This window comes from Mobula birostris, chromosome 7 (genome assembly GCF_030028105.1).
Source record: "Mobula birostris isolate sMobBir1 chromosome 7, sMobBir1.hap1, whole genome shotgun sequence".
Lineage (NCBI taxonomy): Eukaryota > Metazoa > Chordata > Chondrichthyes > Myliobatiformes > Myliobatidae > Mobula > Mobula birostris.
The window spans coordinates 63,937,775-63,961,901 of NC_092376.1; the positions used below are offsets into that span (position 1 = coordinate 63,937,775).

General features: G+C 41.7%; 1 long non-coding RNA gene across 1 annotated transcript in view; it reads left to right on the top strand.

The window, feature by feature from the left end:
- The first annotated feature begins 3,935 nt into the window (after positions 1-3,935).
- LOC140200750 (uncharacterized) overlaps positions 3,936-24,127 on the top strand; it is a 38,080-nt gene continuing 17,888 nt past the window's right edge. The window contains exon 1 of the long non-coding RNA XR_011886722.1: positions 3,936-4,126. This is a non-coding gene — a long non-coding RNA (uncharacterized lncRNA). The remainder of the gene's footprint in view (positions 4,127-24,127) is intronic.

Sequence of the window (24,127 nt, forward strand, 5' to 3'; positions counted from 1 at the left end):
GCATATCTCTGTTGTAGATGATCTTGAAAGTAAACATTATGCGATCTATTAATACTGTAGCATTTAGGCAGAGCATTAAAAACTCAGAAAAGCAGATGCATACAGTAACGTATCAATTTCCTAATCAACCCTTTAGCTCATATCTGCTTGCCAATGTACCGCAGTCTTTGCTCATTGTTTGAATGAAAGTTATTAAGGATAGTTGTAGTCCCATTTTATTGCTCCTGTTTCTGTTGGTAAGACAGAGTCGCATGACACACACTTCGATAGCATCAGGACATGTGCGAATAACTTCTGGAGAACAAAGTTTACACGCATCTCTGAATAGTTGCTGAAGTGCTGAGCCCAGCTTCCTGGTGGGTGGGAATTCCAGCAGCCTGACTGGCACACAAGCAAATAGACAACAATTGGATCCAGTATCTGACTTGCTGCACATTGACACAGAGTTCAGTGGGTGCCTACTTATAATTGAGCCTTTCAGCTCACATATATTTTTAGGTCTTTCTTTTCTATGTGCTAGGTGATAGATATTTCAGCAATTTAGCATCAGTATATATAAAAACAAAAAGATACTGGGGAAGAGAAGCATCAAATGATGAATCCAAACAGTTGCCTGATGTACATAATAATCATACTTTCTTGTTATCTTCACCAAATGGATTGACCACATAAAAACATAAAGCTTGGTTAACTGGGACAAGATGTTGACAACTTCCCTGTTCCCTTTCACTGTAAAAGAGCAAATTCAAACTTGCTTTCACTGATCAGTGTGGGTTACATTCCACCTGTTGTTTGCATTTGGCTTGAATGACACAAAGGTAACATCCCACCATAGCTGAAGGAAGGATGTTTGTTGTGGCAGTGATCTGAATCCAGGAGAAACATGGATTCTGACTGTTGTGTTGAAGTGAGGTTACCCTGAAAGGATTTAGGAAGCTAAATTGTGAATCACCTCCAATGGACAAGAGCATATTTGTTCACGCCCTGAATAAATTGTGCATAGCTTTACTGTACCATGTGAGAACAATGATGTGTGTTAATTGTTCTATATGTATAATTCCGGAATATTGATAGTCATAGTCATACTTTATTGATCCCGGGGGAAATTGGTTTTCATTACAGTTGCATCATAAATAATTAAATAGTAATATGTAAATTATGCCAGGAAATAAGTCCAGGACCAGCCTATTGGCTCAGGGTGTCTGACCCTCCAAGGGAGGAGTTGTAAAGTTTGATGGCCACAGGCAGGAATGACTTCCTATGACGCTCTGTGTTGCATCTCGGTGGAATGAGTCTCTGGCTGAATGTACTCCTGTGCCCAACCAGTACATTATGTAGTGGATGGGAGACATTGTCCAAGATGGCATGCAACTTGGACAGCATCTTCTTTTCAGACACCACTGTCAGAGAGTCCAGTTCCATCCCCACAACATCACTGGCCTTACGAATGAGCTTGTTGATTCTGTTGGTGTCTGCTACCCTCAGCCTGCTGCCCCAGCACACAACAGCAAACATGATCGCACTGGCCACCACAGACTCGTAGAACGTCCTCAGCATAGTGATTAATTTCTTCTTTCTAAGCACATGACCCTTTCTTGTGCCTTCCCAGAGAAAGTCTCCTTTGGCTTTGAACCAAGTGATTCAAAGTTGGCCTCCGTGTCAAAGAACCATACAGTAATGCAGTACAGAAACAGGCCCTTTGAACCATGGAGTCTGTACTGACCACCAACCACCTACTTTACTCTTAGCCTATACTAATCTCAACTTTTAAATTGTCCCCATGCTCTCATCACCTACACACCGGAGCAAGTTACAGTGATTAATTTACCTACCCACACACGTGCCTCTAACATGAGGGAAATCCCACGCAGTAATAGGGACAGCATGCAAAGCTCCACGTGGCGCCAGAGGTCAGTATTGAGCCCAGGTCTTTGGCACTATGAGGCAGTGCCTTAGCTAGGTGTGCTACTGAGTCACTGTGCTGCCACAGTCTGTCAAGATAGTGGAGCTATTGGCAGGACTGATGACTTTCTGCTATATCTAGAATAATTAGGGAGTTACAAGCAGTTTTGTCATATTGCTTAGATGAGATGTTTAAGAAATTAGAGATGCTGATGTGCCTTCTTTGCAATGGCACTTATGTCTGGGCTCAGGATAGATCTTCTGATATGATAACGCCAAGGAATTTAAAGGAATTTCACCTCCGATCCCTTAATGACCGGACAATGGATGTGGCAATAGATATCTGGCTAGCAATTCAACTAGTAAAGTTGTGGATTATGTTTTTTTCAATCTGATTCCCCGGTGAACCAGGCAGCCAAGACTGCAATAGGTTGGAGTTCTCAGTCTCTGGAGCTCCCATCAGAGCATTCATCTGGGAGGCTATGTGTCAGCTGTGGACTTCATCCATGAGGAGTTCAATTACAAAGGGTCAAGAGTAACTACAATTCCCATGATGATTAGCAACCAGGTCTGGCTTTCTTGTAGCTTTACCCACTCACAAGATGTGGATTCCTCCATGGACATTCTACAAATTGCCCTGATTTACTGACATACTCTCAAATGACTGCACGGATCACTGATGCTAAACTTTCATTGTCTGCACTTCCAAGGAGGCTTGAATCACTGGGTTTGAAGCCAAAGGAGCCTTTCCATCAGGAGCTGGTCAGTGTAATTTCAATTGTTCTTTTCTATAGGAGCTCTGTGCTTCACTGTACTCTTTCCTATGACTCAGTAACTAACCCTCCCTGACTGAATGTATGTGACATTTGCCACTTCTGCTGGGGCTGGGCAGTCTGAAATACTAAAATGAAGCAGGATAGTGAACTGCAATCTGTGAATCATGAGAATCCCTGAGATCAGGGAAATTCATATCTTAGAACAAGAATATAGGTTAGCATATAAGACCAAGATTGTACAGTAAAATTTATGTCTTTCATCCTGATCTTTCTCCCTTCCCTTGATCACACCTGGAGTCAGCTTGCCAACACAAAACCTGCTGCCACAGCTCTCCACCCCTTTTGCCTTTTCACCACCAGCCATCAATTTCTACTTACCTGATTACTGGGAACAATGATTTCTGCCAGTTTCAGACTTGTATTAAAATATATCTGGGCTTATGAAGAGAGAATGAACAAGTTAATATTTCAACATGCAGTCTTGGTCAAATGTGGTGCTATTGTTCAAGCTAGAAACCACTGTACAGCACATAAATATCAAAAAAAAAAACTAGATACCAGGAATCTGAAACAAAAGCAGAGAATACAAGTAGCATCTGTGGAAAGAGGAAAAGAATTAAGGCTTCATGTCAGACAACATAGATGCAGCGTGGCCCATTGAATGTTTCCAGACTTTCTATTTTTACCGTGAATCTTTTTCCTTATTTGCCAACACTGGCCAGATTGAGAAAAGTATTGCAGTGACTCACATGGGAAAGTCAAACAGATGTTTCATTGAGATAGGTAGAGAGAGGAGCGACTCACTCAGATTAGTGAGTGTGCATTAAAAAGCAATGTATCGTCAAAGTTTCGGCATTGGAACTATAGCCAGTCAGATATTGGAAGCGAGAGAAGTAGCGACTCACTCAAGACGGCAAGTGTGCATTAAGAAACAGCGCTTCGAAGGAGTTTAGGTGTTTGAACAGCGGCCAATCAAAGATCAGGAGTGAGAGAAGGGGTAACTCATTCAAGCTGGTGAGTGTGTATTTAATTGAATTGAATTGACTTTATTTCTTACATCCTTCATATACATGAGGAGCAAAAATCTTTACATTACATCTCTGTCTAAGTGTGCAATGTGCAATTTATAGTAATTTGTAATAGTATGTACAGTCAATATAATATAGAAATACAGTCGGCCCTCCTTATCTTTGAGTTCCGCATGCGCGAATTCAACCAACCGCGAATCGAGAACATCCGGAAGTGCTCTTCCAGCATTTGTTGTTCGAGCATGTACAGACTTTTTTTCTTGTCGTTATTCCCTAAACAATGCAGTATAACAACTATTTTACATGGCATTTACATTGTATTAGGTATTATAAGTAATCTAGAGATGATTTAAAGTATACAGGAGGATGTGCGTAGGTTACTCTGGATCGGGATCGAAAAAATGGATGTTCTCTTACTAAGTAAGTCGGAACAGGTACATCCGATATTATTTAACATCAGTTAGTCAAACGTTTGTCTTAGTATATAGTATATATTTTACCTTTCTATGCATATAAAACACTTAAGAAACGTATGTTGCAGCGCTGGGCGCGGGAACGGAAGTTCCGGAGTTCGATCCAGTGACAGACCGCTCCCAAGCACACTCTCCATCCGTGCCAGGTTGATGTGAAGGATCAAATACCCAAAACCCCAAAACCCAAAAATTAAACCACTGCGTTACTTAGTAATAACTGTAGCTTTCATCGGGGCAGGGCCTTTCTCACTTTATCCTTTAAAATTGTTCCGATCATTGACCGACTGTAGCCTAACGCTTTTCCAGTGACCGATGGCGTTTCACCTCTTTCTGATCGCTTTATTATTTCCACTTTATTTTCAATCGTGATCGTGATTATTTTCGTGAACAGAAACTGCGAATTCAGAGCTCCGTCGCCGGGTCCTAATGTCCACCGTACTGAAACAGGTTAAATAAGGTCCAGGATTCCGCTGGGTCCTAAGATCCACCGTATTGAGACAGATTGAATAAGGGACTTGAGCATCCGCGTTTTTCGGTATCCACGGGGGGTCCCGGAACCAATCCCTCGCGGATAAGGAGAGCCGACTGTACAATTGTATCAGCATGAATTAGTTCGTCTGATGGCCTGGTGGAAGAAGCTGTCCCGGAGTCTCTTGTCCTGGCTTTAATGCTGCGGTACTGCTTCCTGAATGGTAGCAGCTGGAACAACTTGTGGTTGGGGTGACTCGGATCTCCAATGATCTTTTGGGCTCTTTTCACGCACCTGTCTTTGTAAATGTCCTGAATAGTGGGAAGTTCACATTTGCGGATGCGCTGGGCTGTCCGCACCACTCTCTGTAGAGTCCTGCGATTGAGGGAAGTACAGCTCCCATACCAGACAGTGATCCAGCCAGTCAGGATGCTCTCAGTTGTACCCTTGTAGAAAGTTCGTATGATTTGGGGGCCCTACCCAACTTCCTCAACTGTCTGAAGAGAAAGAGGCGCTGCTGTGCTTTTTCACCACACAGCCGAGGAACTTAAAGCTGCTCACCCTCTCAACCCCAGATCCGTTGATGTCAATAGGGATTAGCCAGATCCGGGGAACAAAAGGATATGAGGGCATGCACATTCTGGGGATGCAAGCTCTTTGCGGGTGCTCTGGCATTTGAACAATGACCAATCAGAGATCTGGATTCATTAGCAAGTGCAAATTAAAATAAGGTAGGGGCAAGTGGAGCAGCCTTTCTTGGAGTGGGCAGTGTTAGAGTTGGGATTTGGAGGTTTTAGCTCTTTGAGGCTTCAGTGAGGAGAGGCTTGAGAGAGAAGGTGAAAAGCTGTAGGTATATTTTTTCCATTTATTTATTGTTTCCTTCTTTATAATTACACAGTTAGAGCAGTAGGGATGCCAGGCAAGATAGCTGAATACTCCTCTTGCTGGATGTGGGAAGGCGGGGGCCCTCCAGTGTCCTTGACGACCTCACCTACAAGAAGTGCATCCAACTACAGTTCTTAACACTCCAAATTAAGGAGTAGAAGATGGAACTGGATGAACTGTGGAAAATTCAGGAGGCTGAGGAGATGATAGACAGCATATATAGAGAAATAATTACACCCAAGCTGCTGGATACAGGAAACTGGGTGACAGTCAGGGGGATGAAAGGGGTAAACAGTGAGTGCAGAGTACCCCGGTGGCCATCCCTTCAACAACAGATATAGCACTTTGGATACTGTTGGGATGGGATGTCCTGGCAGGAGAGAGTCAGAGTGTTCAGGTCTGTGGCACTGAGTCTGGCTCTGTGGCTCAAAAGGGAAGTTGGGGGGGGGAAGAGACAAGCTGTGGTCATAGGGGATTCGCTAGTTTGGGGAACAGAAAGCAGGTTTTGCGGATGAGAATGAGATTCCCGGATGGTATGTTGCCTCCCAGGTTCCTCAGATTGAGCTGGTAGAGGCTGTGGTGAATATAATTACCAATGATATAGGTAGGAAGAAGGACAAGTGAGTTTGGGAAGTTAGCTGTGAAATTAAAGGACCTGACCTCCAGGTTTGTGATCTTAGGATTGCTACCCATGACACATGCTAGTGAGGCCAGAACTAGGAAGCAGTTTAAACTAAACAGTTTAATACATGGCTAAGGAGTTAGTGTGGGAGAGAGGGCTTCGAATTTTTGGATCATTGGGCTCTCTTCCAAGGAAGATGGGATCTGTACAGAAGAGACAATTTGCATCTAAACCAGAGGGGAAATAATATCCTAGCAGGAGAGTTTACTAGTACTGCAAGCCGGGGTTTAAACTAGAGTTGCAGGAGGAATGGGGACCAGAGTGCCAGGACAGATAGCAGAGTGGTTGTGGAGACAGAAGTTGGTAAGACTTCAGACAAAGTCAAGGAGCGAAAGGTAGAGCATGGGGGAACTAATACTGTGAGTTGTGTATAGTTCAATGTAAGAAGCATTGTAGGAAATAGAGCATGGATCGATACATGGAATTATGATATGTAGCCATTAGTGAGATTTATTTGCAAGACGAGCAGGACTAGCAGCTCAGTTTTCTGGGACTCCATTGTTTTAGATGTGACCGAGCAGGAGAGAGTAAAGGGGAAGGTTTGACATTACTAGTCAGGGAAAATATCACAGCAGTGCTCAATCAGGACAGGCTTGAGAACTCATCTATTGAGGCTTTATAGATGGAACTGAGGATGAAGAAATGTATGACCAGGTTAGTGAGGCTATATTTATAGACCACCCAACAGTCAGCTGGATTTAGAGGAACAAATTTGTACATAGAATGCAGACTGTTGCAAGAAACATAAGGTTGTGATAGTTGGTGATTTTAACTATCCACATATTTTCTGAGATTCTCGTACTGTGAAAAGGACTAGTTGGGATAGAGTTTGTCAAATGTGTTCAGGAAAGCTTCCTTAATCAGTACATAAAAGTCCCAATGAGAGAGTGTGAACTAAGGGAAAATGAGACAGGGCAGTGACAGAAATTTCAGTGGTGGAACATTTCGGATCAAGTGATCATAATGCCATTAGTTTTAAGTTAATTATGGAAACGGATAGATATAATCCATGGGTTGAAATTCTAAATTGGAGAAAGGCCAATTTTGATGGTGTCAGAAAGGATCTGACAAGTGTGGATTGGGAGAGGTTGTTTTCTGGCAATGGTGTACTTGGTAAGTGGGAGGCCTTCAAAACTGGAATTCTGAGAGTACAAAGCCTGCATGTGCCTGTCGGAATAAAAGGCATGGATAACCAGTTAGGAAACCTTGGTTTTCAAGAGATATTGCGGATCTGATTCAGAAAAAGGGAGATGCTTAGCAGGTATAAGCAGGTAGGAACAAATGAGGTGCTTATAAATTATAAGAAATGCAAGAGAACACTTAAGTAAGAAAGCAGGAGGGTTAAAAGAAGACTTTAGCAAACCAAATGCAGGAGAATCCTAGGGACTTCTACAAATATGTTAAGAGCAAGAGGATTGCAAGGGACAAAATTGATGGCTGTTGCACTATAGAAAATCTGAAACATGCAGCGATATAATACTGGATATGAATATACTGAGTTTCAACATGAAGGAAGTATAAACAATTAGGTAATTCGATCCTGAGTGCTTCTATTTCTCTGCTATGATTACAGTTCAATGCTCAGTGCTTACTATTGCATTTTTACAAAATTACTGAATCAACTGATTGTCCATCCAAATAAATTAGTGGAGAATTATACTTGAGGCAGAAAGGTTGGCTGAAAATTCTGCGAATTTAAGAGGGAAGTTAATAATATGGTTCTTTAATCATAGCATTACCTCTAGATTTATAACCTTAGTGCAAAACTTAGCACTGCAAATGAAAATTTTGAGAATAAAATCAAAGTGGTCAAAAGGTACTAAATTAAAGCAATGAATTGTTATCTATCTTTTGCTTTAGTGGACGGCTGCAGTGATGTGGACTACAAATTACAACAGGGAATAGAAAAGGCTTGTCAGAAGGGCAGTGTTATGATAATTATGGGGGATTTTAACATGTGAGTGGATTGGGAAAATCAGGTTGGCACTGGATCTCAAGAGGGAGAATTTGTAGAACATCTGCGAGATGGCTTTTTAGAACAGCTTGTTGTTGAGCCCACTAGGCGATCGGCTGTACTGGATTGGGTATTGTGTAATGAACCAGAGGTGTTTAGAGAGATTGAGGTGAAGGAACCCTTAGGAGTCAGTGATCTTAACATGATTGAGTTCACTGTGAAATTTGAAAAAGAGAAGCCGAAATCTGATGTGTTGGTATTTCAGTGGAGTAAAGAAAATTATAGTGGCATGAGAGAGGAACTGGCCAAAGTTGACTGGCAAGGGACACTGGCGGGAAGGATGGCAGAGCAGCAGTGGCTGGAGTTTATGCGAGAAGTGAGGAAGGTGCAAGACAGGTGTATTCCAAAAAAGAAGAAATTTTCAAATGGAAAAAGGATGCAACCGTGGTTGACAAGAGAAGTCAAAGCCAAAGTTAAAGCAAAGGAGAGGGCGTACAAGGAAGCAAACATTAGTGGGAAGATAGAGGATTGGGAAGTTTTTAAAGGCTTACAAAAGGAAACTAAGAAGGTCATTAAGAGGGAAAAGATTAACTACGAAAGAAAGCAAGCAAATAATATCAAGGAGGATACTAAAAGCTTTTTCAAGTATATAAAGAGTAAAAGACAGGTGAGAGTAGATATAGGACCGATAGAAAATGATGCTGGAGAAATTGTAATGGGAGATAAGGAGATGGCGGAGGAACTGAACGAGTATTTTGCATCAGTCTTCACTGAGGAAGACATCAGCAGTATACCGGACACTCAAGGGTGGCAGGGAAGAGAAGTGTGCGCAGTCACAATTACAACAGAGAAAGTACTCAGGAAGCTGAATAGTCTAAAGGTAGATAAATCTCCCGGTCCAGATGGAAGGCACCCTCGTGTTCTGAAGGAAGTAGCTGTGGAGATTGCGGAGGCATTAGCGATGATCTTTCAAAAGTCGATAGATTCTGGCATGGTTCCGGAGGACTGGAAGATTGCAAATGTCACTCCACTATTTAAGAAGGGGGCAAGGAAGCAAAAAGGAAATTATAGACCTGTTAGCTTGACATTGGTGGTTCGGAAGTTGTTGGAGTCGATTGTCAAGGATGAGGTTACAGAGTACCTGGAGGCATGTGACAAGATAGGCAGAACTCAGCATGGATTCCTTAAAGGAAAATCCTGCCTGACAAACCTATTACAATTTTTCGAGGAAATTACAAGTAGGCTAGACAAGGGAGATGCAGTGGATGTTGTATGTTTGAATTTTCAAAAGGCCTTTGACAAGGTGCCACACATGAGGCTACTTAACAAGATAAGAGCCCATGGAATTACGGGAAAGGTTCATACGTGGATAGAGCGTTGGCTGATTGGCAGGAAACAGAGCGTGGGGATAAAGGGATCCTATTCTGGTTGACTGCCGGTTACCAGTGGTGTTCCACAGGGGTCCATGTTGGGGCCGCTTCTTTGTTCATTGTACATCAATAATTTGGATTATGGAATAGATGGCTTTGTGGCTAAGTTTGCTGACGATACAAAGATAGGTGGAGGGGCCGGTACTGCTGAGGAAATGGAGAGTCTGCAGAGAGACTTGGATGGATTGGAAGAATGGGCAAAGAAGTGGCAAATGAAGTACAATGTTGGAAAATGTATGGTTATGCACTTTGGCAGAAGAAATAAACGGGCAGACTATTATTTAAATGGGGAGAGATTTCAAAGTTCTGAGATGCAACGGGACTTGGGAGTCCTCGTACAGGATACCCTTAAGGTTAACCTCCAGGTTGAGTCAGTGGTGAAGAAGGTGAATGAAATATTGGCATTCATTTCTAGAGGAATAGAGTATAGGAGCAGGGATGTGATGTTGAGGGTCTATAAGGCGCTGGTGAGACCTCACTTGGAGTACTGTGGGCAGTTTTGGTCTCCCTATTTAAGAAAGGATGTGCTGACGTTGGAGAGGGTACAGAGAAGATTCATTAGAATGATTCCAGGAATAAGAGGGTTAACATATGAGGAACGTTTGTCCACTCTTGGACTGTATTCCTTGGAGTTCAGAAGAATGAGGGGAGACCTCATAGAAACATTTCGAATGTTGAAAGGCATGGACAGAGTGGATGTGGCAAAGTTGTTTCCCATGATAGGGGAGTCTAGTACGAGAGGGCATGAATAAGGATTGAAGGGTGCCCATTCAGAACAGAGAGGTGAAGAAATTTTTTTAGCCAGAGGGTGGTGAATCTTTGGAATTTGCTGCCACGGGCAGCAGTGAAGGTCAAGTCATTGGGTGTATTTAAGGCAGAGATTGATAGGTATCTGAGTAGCCAGGGCATCAAAGGTTATGGTGAGAAGGCGGGGGAGTCGGATTAAATGGGAGAATTGATCAGCTCATGATAAAATGGCAGAGCAGACTCAATGGGCCGAATGGCCGACTTCTGCTCCTTTGTCTTATGGTCTTATGGTCTTAAACAGCAGAGAAACTGCAGTTTTGAAAATGTTGACAGCTTCAGAAATACTAAAACGCTCAGTTTAGAAGTATATTTACTTGTACATTTACAAAGAACAAGTGTGTATATAGTAGACAACCATGAAATTCATCCAACTGAATACTTTAACTATAATATCAAGGAAAAATTTCCCTGATATTTTAATCATATTTACACTTTTAGCTAGTTAAAGCCAGTTACTCAGATAGTAAGACATCTTGGTTATCAGGACTATTGTCTCTAAACGTCCATGATTACAGCCAACAGGAATCACAGAAGCAAAGAAAATATCTACAGGTGAGCAACTCAGCCTGCCACGCTCTTTAGTCGTAACTGTTAACAACTATATTAAAGAGGACATATTAACGCAGAATGGGACTGCAATGACAGGTTCTATTCTATATTTATGGGGAACATAAAAGAAACAATCAGAGCCTTGGCTATTATAGTTATATTCGCTTTTCAGAAAATAAAGTATGCAATATACAATATATTTAAACAGTGTTGATAATTGATAGCAATATAACTTTTATTTGAAAAATACTGTAATGCACCTCAGCTAATTTTTGCAAAACAGAAAAGAATACAGTATATATTTAGTAAGCTGGAGTGCATACCATGAATACCAACAATGAATCATGTTGTTATTATATAGTAAGAATAGTATCGACAGCCTCCTGAGATAAACACCAAGCAGGCAAATCTTTTTTTAATCTCTTCTTAAGTCTTCAATTCTAATTGCAACTATGATTGTCATTCTCATATAAATAATTCTGATCAGTCCCTTTTTACATGACAGAATGTTAACAGCATTGGAATCGAGCAGATAAGAATTTGGCAATAAATTTGTGAATATTTATCCAAGTAAAATAGCAGTAATAATTTGCAGTTTCCCATTGCTCCTTGGGTGCAGAAGGATCTCTGATACTTTTCAGATTATTAATCAAAGAGTAGGCATCAATTAGTAAAGAGGACATGTGAAAAAGCATTGGTTGTGGAGGTGGCAAAAATTACTGACAAATAAAGACATCTATCATAAGTAAACACAAACTGCTAGAGGATCACAGCAATTCAGGTAGCATCTATGGAAAGGAATAAACAGTCAATATTTCGGGCAGAGACCCTTCATCAGGACTGGAAAAGAGGGATAAGAAACCAGAATAAGCAGGTGGGTGAGGGAAAGGAGTACAAGCTGGCAAGTAATAAATTAAACCAGGTGAGGGTGAGGGGCAGGTAGGAGGATGGGGAACCGGGTATGTTGTTAGAAGCTGGGAGGTGATAGGTAGAAAAGGTAAGGGGCTGGAGAAGAGAGAATCAGATAGGCGAGGAGAGTGAATCGTGAGAGAAAGGGAAGGAGGAGGGCACCAGAGGGAGGTGGTGAGCAGGTGAGGAGAAGATTAAGAGGGGAAACAGAATTGGGGAATGAAAAAAGGAAGAAGGAGATGTAGGGGGAGAATAAATTAACGTAAGTTAGAGAGATTGATGTTCATACATCAAGTTGGAGGTTATCCAGGTGGAATATGAGAGGCTGCTCTTCCAACCTGAGCATAGCCTCATTGTGGCAATAAAGGAGGCCATGGACCCACATATGGTCTTGTAGTCAAATTCTAGATTTGAAAAGTCACCACACTACCGTCACCATGAAGCTACAGGAAGAACAACATGGTGAGCTGCAGCAGGTAGTGCAGGGTGAATGGGTAAGCGTTCAGGATTGCATTGGTTTGATGGACAAAACGTCATTCTTCTGTGACCTGAAATAAACAGGAAAATATAAAAACTTGGCATTGTTGTACCCAGTCCATTGGATTACTATGAAATTCAAAGATAGTAATCCATCATCCTTATCCAGTCTGGCATATATGTGACTCTATGCCCAGCAATATGACTGATTCTTAACTGCAGCATCAAATAGGGACAATGGGAGATGAACAATAAATGCTGTAGCATATTTGTTATTAGGTTCCACCTTGTAGAGCATTTTTATGATATTGATGCAAAGGGTTGATCTATCCATCAGTGTAAAAGATTGTGTTTTATTATTTTCTAGTAATTAATCAGAATACTGTTAATTATAAATGAGGGCTTGTGTGTTGCTGTGGCTACTAACAGGTCATATGATTTATGCGACACACACAAAATATTGGAGGACTCAGCAAGCTGAGCAGCACCTATGGAAAAGAGTACAGTTGACATTTCGGACCAAGACCCTTCAACAGGACCGGAAAACAAAAAGATGAGGAGTTAGAGTCAGAAGGGGGGAGAGGGCTGGAAGAAACACAAGGTGATAGGTGAAACAGGGAAGGTGGGAAGGGGGTAAAGTAAAGAGCTGGGAAGTTGATTGCTGAAAGAGATACAGGGCTGGAGAAGGAGGTATCTGATAGGAGAGGACAGAAGGCCATGGAAGAAAGAAAAAGGGGAGGAGCACCAGAGGGAGGTGATGGGCAGGTAAGGAAATAATGTGATATAGGGAAATGGGAACGGGGAATGGTGAAGGAGAGGGGATGGGCACTTCTAAAAGTTCAAGAAATCGATGTGAATGCCATCAGGTTAGAGGCTACCAGATGGAATATAAGGTGTTGCTCCTCCAACCTGAGCATGGCCACATCGCAACAATAGAGGAGGCCATGGACTGACATGTCAGAATGGGAATGGAAAGTAGAAATAAAATGTGTGGCCACTAGGAGATCCCACTTTTTCTGGAGAACGAAGCTTAGGTACTTGGCAAAGCGGTGTCCCAATCTACATGGAGTCTCACCGATATAAAGGAGGCCACACCGGGAGCACCAGATACAGCAGATGACTCCAACAGACTCACAGGTGAAGTGTTGCCTTACCTGGAAGGACTGTTTGGGCCCATGAATGGTAGTGAGGGAGGAGGTGTAGGGGCAGATGTAGAACTTGTTCTGCGTGCAAGGAGGGATGTCAGTGGGGGGGATGAATGGATAAGGGAGTCTCGTAGGGAGCGATACCTGCGGAAAGAAGAACGTGGAGGTGAGGGAAAAATGTGCTTGGTTGTGGGATCCTGCTGGAGATGGTGAAAGTTACAGAGAATTATCTGCTGGACGCAGAGGCTGGTGGGGTGGTAGGTGAGGACGAGGAACCCTATCCCTGGTGGGGTTGCAGAAGGATGGGGTGAGGGCCGATGTGTGGAAAATGGAAGAGATATGGTTGAGGGCAGCATTGATGGTGGATGAATTGAAGCTCCTTTCCTTAAAGAAGGAGAACATCTCCTTTGTTCTGAAATGAAAAGCCTCATCCTGAAAGCAGATGCGGCAGAGATGGAGGAATTGAGAGAAGGAGGTAGCGTTTTTACAGGTAACAGGGTGGGGAGAGATATAGTCCAGTTAGCTGTGAGAGTTAGTGGGTCTATTATAGACGTCAGTAGAGAAGCTGTCTCCAGAGATCGATACAGTGAGATCAAGAAAGAGGAGAGGGAGGTGTCTGAAATGGACCAGGTATATTTGAGGGCAGGGTGGAAATTAGAGGCAAGGTTGATGAAGTCAATGAGCTCCATGTGGGTGTAGGAAGCAGCACCAATGCAGTCATTGATGTAGCGTAGAAAAGTTGTTGAGTAATGCCACTGTAGGCCTGGAACATAGACTGTTCCACGTAACCAACAAACGGGCAGGCATAGCTGGGACCCATGTGAGTGACACGTCACATGCTCTTGATCTTTTCTGTGATTTCAAATTCCCTGGCCCCAATCGTCTTATTTTCACAATGGATGTCCAGTCCCTATACACTTTCCTCCCCCACCAGGAAGGCCTCAAAGCTGTCCGTTTTTTTCCGGACACCAGACCCAACCAGCTCCCCTCTACCACCACTCTCCACCATCTGGCAGAGATAGTCACATTCTTAATAATTTCTCCTTCATCCCCTCCCACTTCCTTCAAACAAAAGGTGTAGGCATGGGCACTCACGTGGGTCCCAGCAATGCCTGCCTGTTCGTCAGCTACCTCAAAACTACACCTCTTCCCTCTCTACCATTCAGGGCCACGAACAATCCTTCCAGGTGAGGCAACACTTCATCTATGAGTCTGTTGGGGCCATCTATTCTATCCAGTACTCCTTATGTGGCCTCCTGTGTATCGATGAGACCCAACACAGATTGGGAGACTGCTTCGCCAAGAACCTACACTAAGTCCACTAGAAATAGCAGGATCTCCCAGTGGCCACACATTTTAAATCCATCTCCCATTCCCATTCCAACATGTCAGTCCATGGCCTAACCTACTGTGATGATGAGGCCACACTCAGGTCGAAGGAAAAACACCTCGAATTCCGTCCAGGTAGTATTCAACCTGATGGCATGAACATCGATTTCTCGAACTTCTGACAATGCTCCCTCCTATTCCTTCACAATTCCCCATTCCTATTTCCCTGTCTCACCTTATCTCCTTAGCTGCCCATCACCTCCATCTGGTGCTCCTTCTCTTTTTCCTTCATCCATGGCCTTCTGTCCTCTCCTGTCAGATTCCCCCTTCTCCAGTCCTGTACCTCTTTCATCAAACAACTTCCCTGCTCTTTACTGCTCTCCTCCCTGTTTCACCTATCACCTTGTGGTTCTTCCTCCCCTCCTTCCCACTTTCTTCCTCTGAATCTTCATCTTCTTGTCCAGTTCTGATGAAGAGTCTCAGCCCGAAACTTCAACTGTTTGCTCTTTTACATAGATGCTGCCTGGCCTGCTGAGTTCCTCCTGCATTTTGTGTGTGTTACTTGGATTTCAGCATCTGCAGATTTTCTCTTGTATATGATTTACACGGCATGATTATCCTCATTAGTATGTTGAACGTGGGCCACCACAGAGAATTAGTGGATACTAGCTACATGTGGTACCACGATTGAGTCTATGACTTTCTCATGGGAATATTTATTGAGTTCAAGTTTATTGTCATGGTCATACACTATATACCCAGGGTATATCATAAATGTCATGAAAATTAGCTTTTTGCAGCAACAGCAAGTTCAACCTAAATTACGTAAACTTAAATTAACATAAATTATACTGTACATAGCTTCCTCAACATAATAAACAAAAATAAACATAATGTTATATACATTAATGATCTGGATGAAGGGGTGGTAGATTGGATTAGGAAGTATGCAGATGATACTAAGATAGGTGGAGTTGTGGATAATGAAGTAGGTTTTCAAAGCTTGCAGAGAGACTTAGGCCAGTTAGAAGAGTGGGTTGAAAGATGGCAGATGGAGTTTAATGCTGATAAATGTGAGGTGCTACATTTTGGTAGGACTAATCAAAATAGGACATACATGGTAAATGGTAGGGTATTGAAGAATGCTGTAGAACAGAAGGATCTAGGAATAATGGTGCATAGTTCCCTGAAGGTGGAATCTCATGTGGATAGGGTGGTGAAGAAAGCTTTTGGTATGCTGGCCTTTATAAATCAGAGCATTGAGTATAGGAGTTGGGATGTAATGTTAAAATTATTAAAGGTATTGGTAAGGCCAAATTTGGAGTATTGTGTACAGTTCTGGTCACCAAATTATAGGAAAGATGTCAACAAAATAGAGAGAGTACAGAGAAGATTTACTAGAATGTTACCTGGATTTCAGCACCTAAGTTACAGAGAAAGGTTGAACAAGTCGTGTCTTTATTCTTTGGAGCGTAGAAGGTTGAGGGGGGACTTGGTAGATAGAGGTATTTAAAATTATGAGGGGAATAGATAGAGTTGACGTGGATAGGATTTTTCCATTGAGAGTAGGGGAGATTAAAACAAGAGGACATAAGTTGAGAGTTAGGGGGCAAAAGTTTAGGGGTAACACGAGGGGGAACTTCTTTATTCAGAGAGTGGTAGCTGTGTGGAACGAGCTTCCAGCAGAAGTGGTTGAGGCAGGTTCGATATTGTCATTTAAAGTAAAATTGGATAGCTATATGGACAGGAAGGGAATGGAGGGTTATGGGCTGAGTGCAGGTCGGTGGGACTAGGTGAGAGTAAGTGTTCAGCATGCCGAGATGGCCTGTTTCCGTGCTGTAATTGTTATATGGTTATATGGTTATAAGAACATAAGTGCAAGTTGAAACGAATATATTTGAGAGAGGTAGAATTTGGGTTTTTCATATGGATATTAGGGAAGAAGCTGTTATTGAACCTTGAGGTGTGAGACCTTATCCAGTCCAATTACAATGCCTATTACAGTGCAACATTACAGGGCCCCTGTAGCTCATGCAGCCAACTATTAAAAATTGATCATTTAAAGTTCATGCCCATTTTTATAAACATAATTTTGTGTCTATTAACATGAATGTTGACAAGATTGGAAAACACAACTTTTTAATTTACTTAGAATGCAAAGGAATAGTCATGGTGGAGGAATTTCTTGACGTATCACAGGCTTCTCACAGGCTTCTCCCTGTAAATATATACCATGTTCTTGGTACATCTCTGGTGAAGTAATTCCAGTAGATTAAATGTATCTCTGAGGACTATTGCAGCCGATAGTTTTGTTGCCTTTTGCCATCTGCTGAATTAAATCTGAAACCTTCACAAAGAATTTAATAACCCAAATACAACATCCCATAGAAGGCTGAAGTAACATGTCATTTTGAATATAGTGCTTCGTCAATCAGTTTGTCAGTGATGTCCGTCATTACAGATGTTATAGTCAATTTTCAAAAGTAAAAACTCTGCACCTAATCCTAATTTCTGAAAAATTGCTTGTGTAGAATGACTTATTAAAATTGAATCCCTGTTAAATGTCAAGCATAAAATCTTTTACTGCCTTGAGTCACATACACACAAAAAATATTGATTATTGTGAAAATATTGTACATAAGATTGAAACATAAGATACAAGGAAACTATCAAGAATAACAAAGCCCTAAAACAGTGGTGTGTAAACTCACACTTACACAATGATTAAAATTAATCAATAAATGTGCAAAGATTGGCAAAATTACAAGAGATTTGATTCTTCAACCTCATCATGTTTTTGCTTTCAGTTGCTGTTGAAAGCAGTCTAATCATTTGAAATATTACATCTTTATGTATACAGCATAATATTAGAAATGAGCTTGAGGTTTTAATGCCTTGAAGTAAATTTTTTAAATTGTCATTGCTTCTCACCTTCAGTATTATAAATGTCAATAATTTTCCACAATGAACAATAATTTGACATTTACGTGTGGCAGCATAATGAACAATTTTGTTACAATGTGCATCTTAATTTATCATCTTCAAAATCCAATTTCAAAGAAACTACAGCACATACAAGTAATTTTGATTTCACTTTTTGATCCAGAGATAAAAAAGCTAATGACACTATTGGAAGAATTTTTTCACTTGGTTTAGAAATTTCTGCAAACAAGAAATTGGCACCATAGATACTGAAGGTACCATATTTTACGTGAGTTCATGACTGTAGTTATGCTTTTCAAACATTATTATTTTTTCTGAATTAACTGAAATTAAAAAAGTGTTAGCAATGATGGGATCACTTATAATGAGAAACACTGCTGAACACTTGTGAAGTTACCCTAAACTTTGTGGAGAATTTGTGAAGTATTCATATATAAAGCAGGGAAACAAACAAGAGTGAAATCAAAATTACTTATGATAGTATTTTTTTAAAATAAGAACTTCAAAGATGACAAATTAAAATGCACATGGTAACAAAATCATTCACCATGCTCCCACACATAAATGTCAAATTAATGCTCATTATGGAAAATTGCTTTATAATATAAAGCTTTGTAAGGAGTAAACCAGAGTGTGAAACTACTATGAGAGTAAATTTGTAGGCCTGTAATCACTGTACCTAATAGTAACTTGGCTCTTCTTTAAAGTAACTGCTATTTTTGTGAACGGTTTTTAAACAGGAATCAAAAACCAGGCACTGAAAGGAATGCCCTTGACCCTGAATGCCCATGGCCTGTCTGGTGGTTCACATGTGTAAATTGTTGCAAAATAACAGTTCTGTGCCAAGCAGTGACCATGGTTATCCACAGTTAGGTCACAGATTGAATGCATGTCCAAGGGGTGGAATGCTGAAGTTTGCTGATCATCTCAGGGTTGAAGTATGTTCTCTTCAGTGTTTTGTGAGTGCAGTCACTGCAGCTTTGACCACTGGGAGGACAACTATTCTGTCAAATCCTTATGCTGATTCTGTCTTTGTCTATCAGTGGAGGAGATGAATGCTGTTCTCTTGGTGTACAAAGCAAGTGTGACTTGACTATTACAATGTTGTGCTGCAAACTGTGAGAAGTTGTTGACATGACATGCTCCCACCTGATAAGCTGTTACAACATGATATTCTTCTACTGTATCCTGCGGCTGCCTCTGAGGCATAGCTTACTTCTGTCAGTCCTTGGGAAATCAGACTCTCCTGTTACATTGTTTCTTTACAAGATGCACAAAAGAGAAGTGTTCTCTAAATACTGTACGTTTGCACTGCTCTGTATAACCTCGCCTCACTCTGTCTAATACCTGGATTACCTGAAGCTTAGGATGCCAATAAATGACTCTCTACAGCCCTCCAAAGCAAAGAATTACAAATATTCATAATCATCTGACTAAAGAAATTTTCCTCTTCAGTTTTTAGGAGCCTGTAGCTTATTGTGAAACTGTAAGACAATTTTTCTATGGCAAAAATATCCATTCTTAGACTGGGAAACCAAAACTCTACATAATATTTCAGATGCAATCTTAGAAAGGCAGGCAAGACTCTTTTTTACACTTTAGCATGAAGTGAATGGAATGGTGATGAATAACTTGCCCAGCTCTCAAACATTGGAAAGAATTGTTTCAGACTGATGGCCTTGTTAGAAAATAAGTTATAGATTATGAACTTCTAAATTAATTCCAGCTTGACATATTGGACCTACATCAATACAAAAATCTATATAATAATCATCCTACATTAAAAAAATCCTTATTTTGATAATGTGACATTTTTGAATGAGAAATCATTGACACATTTCTTAACTTATTTTGAAAAGGGAATAGATGTTAGTGAAACTATTCCTTTCAGTGTTTCAACTTTCTCCCCATTTAATAACTCTAAAAGGTCCTCAGTAATATTTTGAACACATTTCTGGTTAAAGTAGAAATGGACATCATGCTTGCCATAATATCTATTTTGCTTTGCTAAGAATCTTATGTGAATGCATATTTCCCTTTTAAAACTTGGCATACGATTTCCAAAAAGGTGGTCATTTTGTAATTATTGTTCTGTATGACAAGTAAGAATATTTTCCGGTAAGGTGGCAGTGTTTATACATGTAGTGGCCTCTCAGGTGCCAACCAATGGTGCTTTTTCCTTTACTAAGTGTGTTTATATACATAGTAAGACTATTCTTGACTCCAAAAATTACATGTACAGCAGGTCCACTGCATCAGTGAGTTGTTCATTGTTTTCAGTAGCCGGCCAGGGAGTTGTAAGAGCCAGCTGGTGGTTCAAAGAAGGTGAGTCCAAACATTGGGCCGAGAGAGTCACGTTGGCCAGGGAGATCGAGAAGGGCTGTGCAGCCAAGGGTTTTGAGTTGGGCTGTCAGGTCTGGGGATTCGAGTCAGGCCATCAGGCTGGGAGATTCATGTCAAGGAGAAGCTGGATTGTGTTTGGAAGAGCTGACCTGGGTGCAGACCATGCTGCTGCCGGCTTCTTGGAAGCAATGGAGTAGGTGCTTTCGAGTTGGCATGAAGGCAGCATGCAGTGAAACAGTGAGTGACTGTCTTGGACGTATATTTTGTGATCACAAGCCCCTGTTGGACATTGATTGCTACAGGCCTGCTTCCCTTGTTTGGTGGGGAGACAGGTGGTGAGGCAGCAGTGTCGCTTCAGTTGTAGCAAGCACTAGGCCTCAATCCTCAGGCTTGCATTGTTGTATAGCATCTGGGCTCAGTTGGGCATGGCCTCTCCCTTTGATACAGCCCTCTGGTGTTGGATCAGTGGAATTACAGGCTGGAGTGCTGGGAACCATCAATCTTGCAGGACTTCTCGCTCCAAATCTTAGGCTAAAAATGTGTTTTCTTACACAACTATATACTTTTTTTTCTTTCTTGCTACTTTGAATGCATGTGTATGTTTTTGCACTTCGGGCAAAGAGAAACACTGTCTCATTCGGCTGTATCCATGTATAGTATGAATGACAATTAAACTTGATTTGATTTGATATGATCAATTTGTAATGGATTGTGATCCCTTTAGTTTCAAACAATGTATTGGTCTTCAGAACTTTCAAGAATCACTAAATTCACAGCCTCCCATGACCTTTTACAAAAAGTCTTTCCATATTACATCCCTAATGGATGAATACTGCTGAATTTTTAGATAGTTTTCCCTTGTTCCATATTGTACCATTTCCCTAACCTGTTGAAACTTTCTATTATTTTAATTCCTCAAGTAAATCATCCTTCAGCCCTCTAAAACTTGCCCAATTTACAGGTCAAATCTTCAATACTAACCCTTAGAACTCTTTCCTCTTGCTGGTGAATCTGCAGAATTCACTATTCAAGGCCAGTATGTAACACCCGTGTAGTGCTGGTCTAGTCTTATGTGGCTGGTCGCCGCACTCCTTATGAGAAAACCTAATTAGATAGTACTACTCCAGGTGCTAGTGGGTCATCAGAAGCTCCAGGTATTGAAAGGAGGCAGTGAATAGAAAACACACACTTCTGGAGGTAAGTTTTGTTTAAAAAAAAATAACAATAGATACAAAATATTTACACAAGTAAGAACAGTTCAATATTCCAATATTCTGTTTTAGGTTCCAAATCTCAGATATTAAATGAAAACCAAATTTCTTTTTAGTTAGAATAAATGAGATTCAATAGAATAACCTTTATTACTCCAATTTCTCTAACTAATTAGATCTAGTGTTATTCCCTATTTAAATGTTTAGAGACTAACATTTGTGTCTTTATTCATCCCTGGTTAGATAGGAAACTAATTGAATTCCTATTTTTTAAGTATGATGGTTAACCTCAGTTTCAGTTTCAGGTCAGTATGTCTACAAATTCAAATTCAATCCTGCCCCGCCAAAAATATATATACTATATACTTTTTTTCTCACCCCTTATGATGTGTATGTGTGTTTGTCCCTCAATCTCAGGTCCTCTACCAGAGGCCTGGAAGCTTAAGGGTTCCGCACAGTAACCTGCTGTTGCTAGTAATGCTCTCTTCTGTACCGAGATCTCGGCTGTCTTTCCAGGATTTGTTGGAGCCACTCTCCCAGTCCAGGTGTCTCACTGCTCCAAGTGCTCCTATCTCCAACAGGATTACTCTGACTTTAAGCTTCCACATCCTTTCTATCTGCTCTTTCAAGCCCTGGAATTTCTCCAACTTCTGATATTCTTTCTTCTAGATGTTACAGTGATTCAGGATTGCCACAAACTGTCCCAGCTGCTGCCATCCGGGAAACGGTGCCACAGCATAAAAGCCAGGACCAACAGGCTCCAGGACAGCTTCTTCCACCAGGCCATCAGACTGATTAATTCAGGCTGATATAATTGCATTATATTGACTGTCCTGTTGTACATACTATTTATTACGAATTACTAAATCGCACATTTAGACAGGGACATAATGTAAAGATATTTACTCCTCATGTATGTGAAGGATATAAGTAATAAAGATAGTTCAATTCAACTCATCTATTACAATTTCTTTCTTCTGTTCCGTGTCCAATATTACTATGTCTGGTTGGTAGGCCAGTACCTGCTTATCACTCTGAGTTTGGAAGTCCCACAGGATGTTGGCTCTGTCATTCTCCACTGCCTTCTCGGGTGTTTCTCATTTGGACTTGGGAGTGTCCAATCGAGACTCAGCGCAGATATTCCTGAATACAATTTCTGCAACTTGGTTGTCCCACTCGGTGTACGCTGTTCCTGCCTGCATCTTGCACCCTGCTACTATATGCTGTATGGTTTCAGCAGATTCTTGCACAGTCTGCATCTTGGGTCTTGTCTGGTGTGATAGGCCCTGCTTCTATTGCTCTCGTGCTCAGTGCCTGTTCTTATGTCAGCCACCTCTGATATCTGTGCAGTAGCTTGTCCTGCCATGGCCTCTGGTCCTCTGACTCTGCTTCACCCACTTCCATTTCCATGTCCCCTGCCTGCTGCCTAAGATATTCTTTTTGCAGGTTGTCCTTAGGGGCCGTCTTCCTGACATACTCATGGATGTTCCACATTTCTTCCAGGACTGTGATCTTGACACTTCCAAGTCCCCGTCCTCCTTTATTCTGGTGGGTGTACAGTTGCTCAACATTGGACTTTGAATGGAATCCTCCACGTATTGTTAGTAGTTTCCTGATACTGATGTCAGTGGCTTCCAGTTTTTCCCTTGGCCAGCACATTATTATGGCTGTGTATCTGATGACTGGTAGGGTGAATGTTTTGATGGCTCTGATCTTGTTCTTCTCCATTCAGCTGTCTTTTTAGGATCTGTCTCCCTCTTTGGAGGTGCTTGGCTGTTGCAGCCTTATAGTGTCTTCCGTGCACCTGCAGGATCCCCAGGAACTTGTAGCTGTCCTGTACATCTGGTATGTGGCCTTCAGGTAATTTGACTCCTTTAGTCTTGGTGAGTTTGCCTCTTTTCACGACCATCCGTCTGCGCTTTTCCAGAGACATCCCGATATCTCTGCTGTACTCCCTGACAGGTGGATTAGTGAGTCAATGTCTCATTTCTGGCATACAGCCTGATGTCATCCATTAGCAGGAGGTGGCTGATGGTCACTCCACTCTTGGACCTGTACCCATATCCATCCTTTGAGATGATCTGGCTGAGGGGGGTTAAGCCTGTGCAGAACAGCAGTGGGGATAGTGCATCACCCTGGTATATTCCACAACTGATGGACACTTGTGCTATTGGCTTTGAGTTAACTCCAACAGCCCATTGAGTTCTTGATGAAGGTCCTTAGTGTCTTGTTGACCTTGTACAGAGACAGGCATTCCAGGATCCATGTGTGGGGTATTGAGTCATATGCTTTCGGGTAGTCGATTCAGACTGTGCTTAGGTTGGTTTGCCTGGTCTTGGAGTCTCACATGACTGCTTTGTCTACCAATAGTTGGTGCTTGGATCCTCTGGTTCCATTACCAACCCCACTCTGAGCAGGGCTCAAGAACTTACACTCATCTTCCTCATCTTCCTTCAGCTTGGTGGCGATGATGCCTGATAGGAGTTTCCATGTTGTTGACAGGCAGATTATAGGCCAGTAGTTTGATAGTGTTGCTCCTTTGTGAGGATCCGTCATTATTAGTGTTGTCCTTCATTGAGTTATCCAGTCAGGGTGGGAGACTGCTTCAAGCCGTTGGTTCACTGAGTTGGAGCCATGTGTGTAATGTTGTTAATTCATTCAGCCCATTGGTATGCATTATGCCTGGCCCTGGTGATGTCCATTTCTTTATATTAGCTACCCATTGTTGGACTTCTACTGCTGTGATGGTGACTGGTTCTTCCTCTGGGAGATTGCTGAAGCTTGCTTGTAGGTCTTTCATCCATTGGGGACTGGT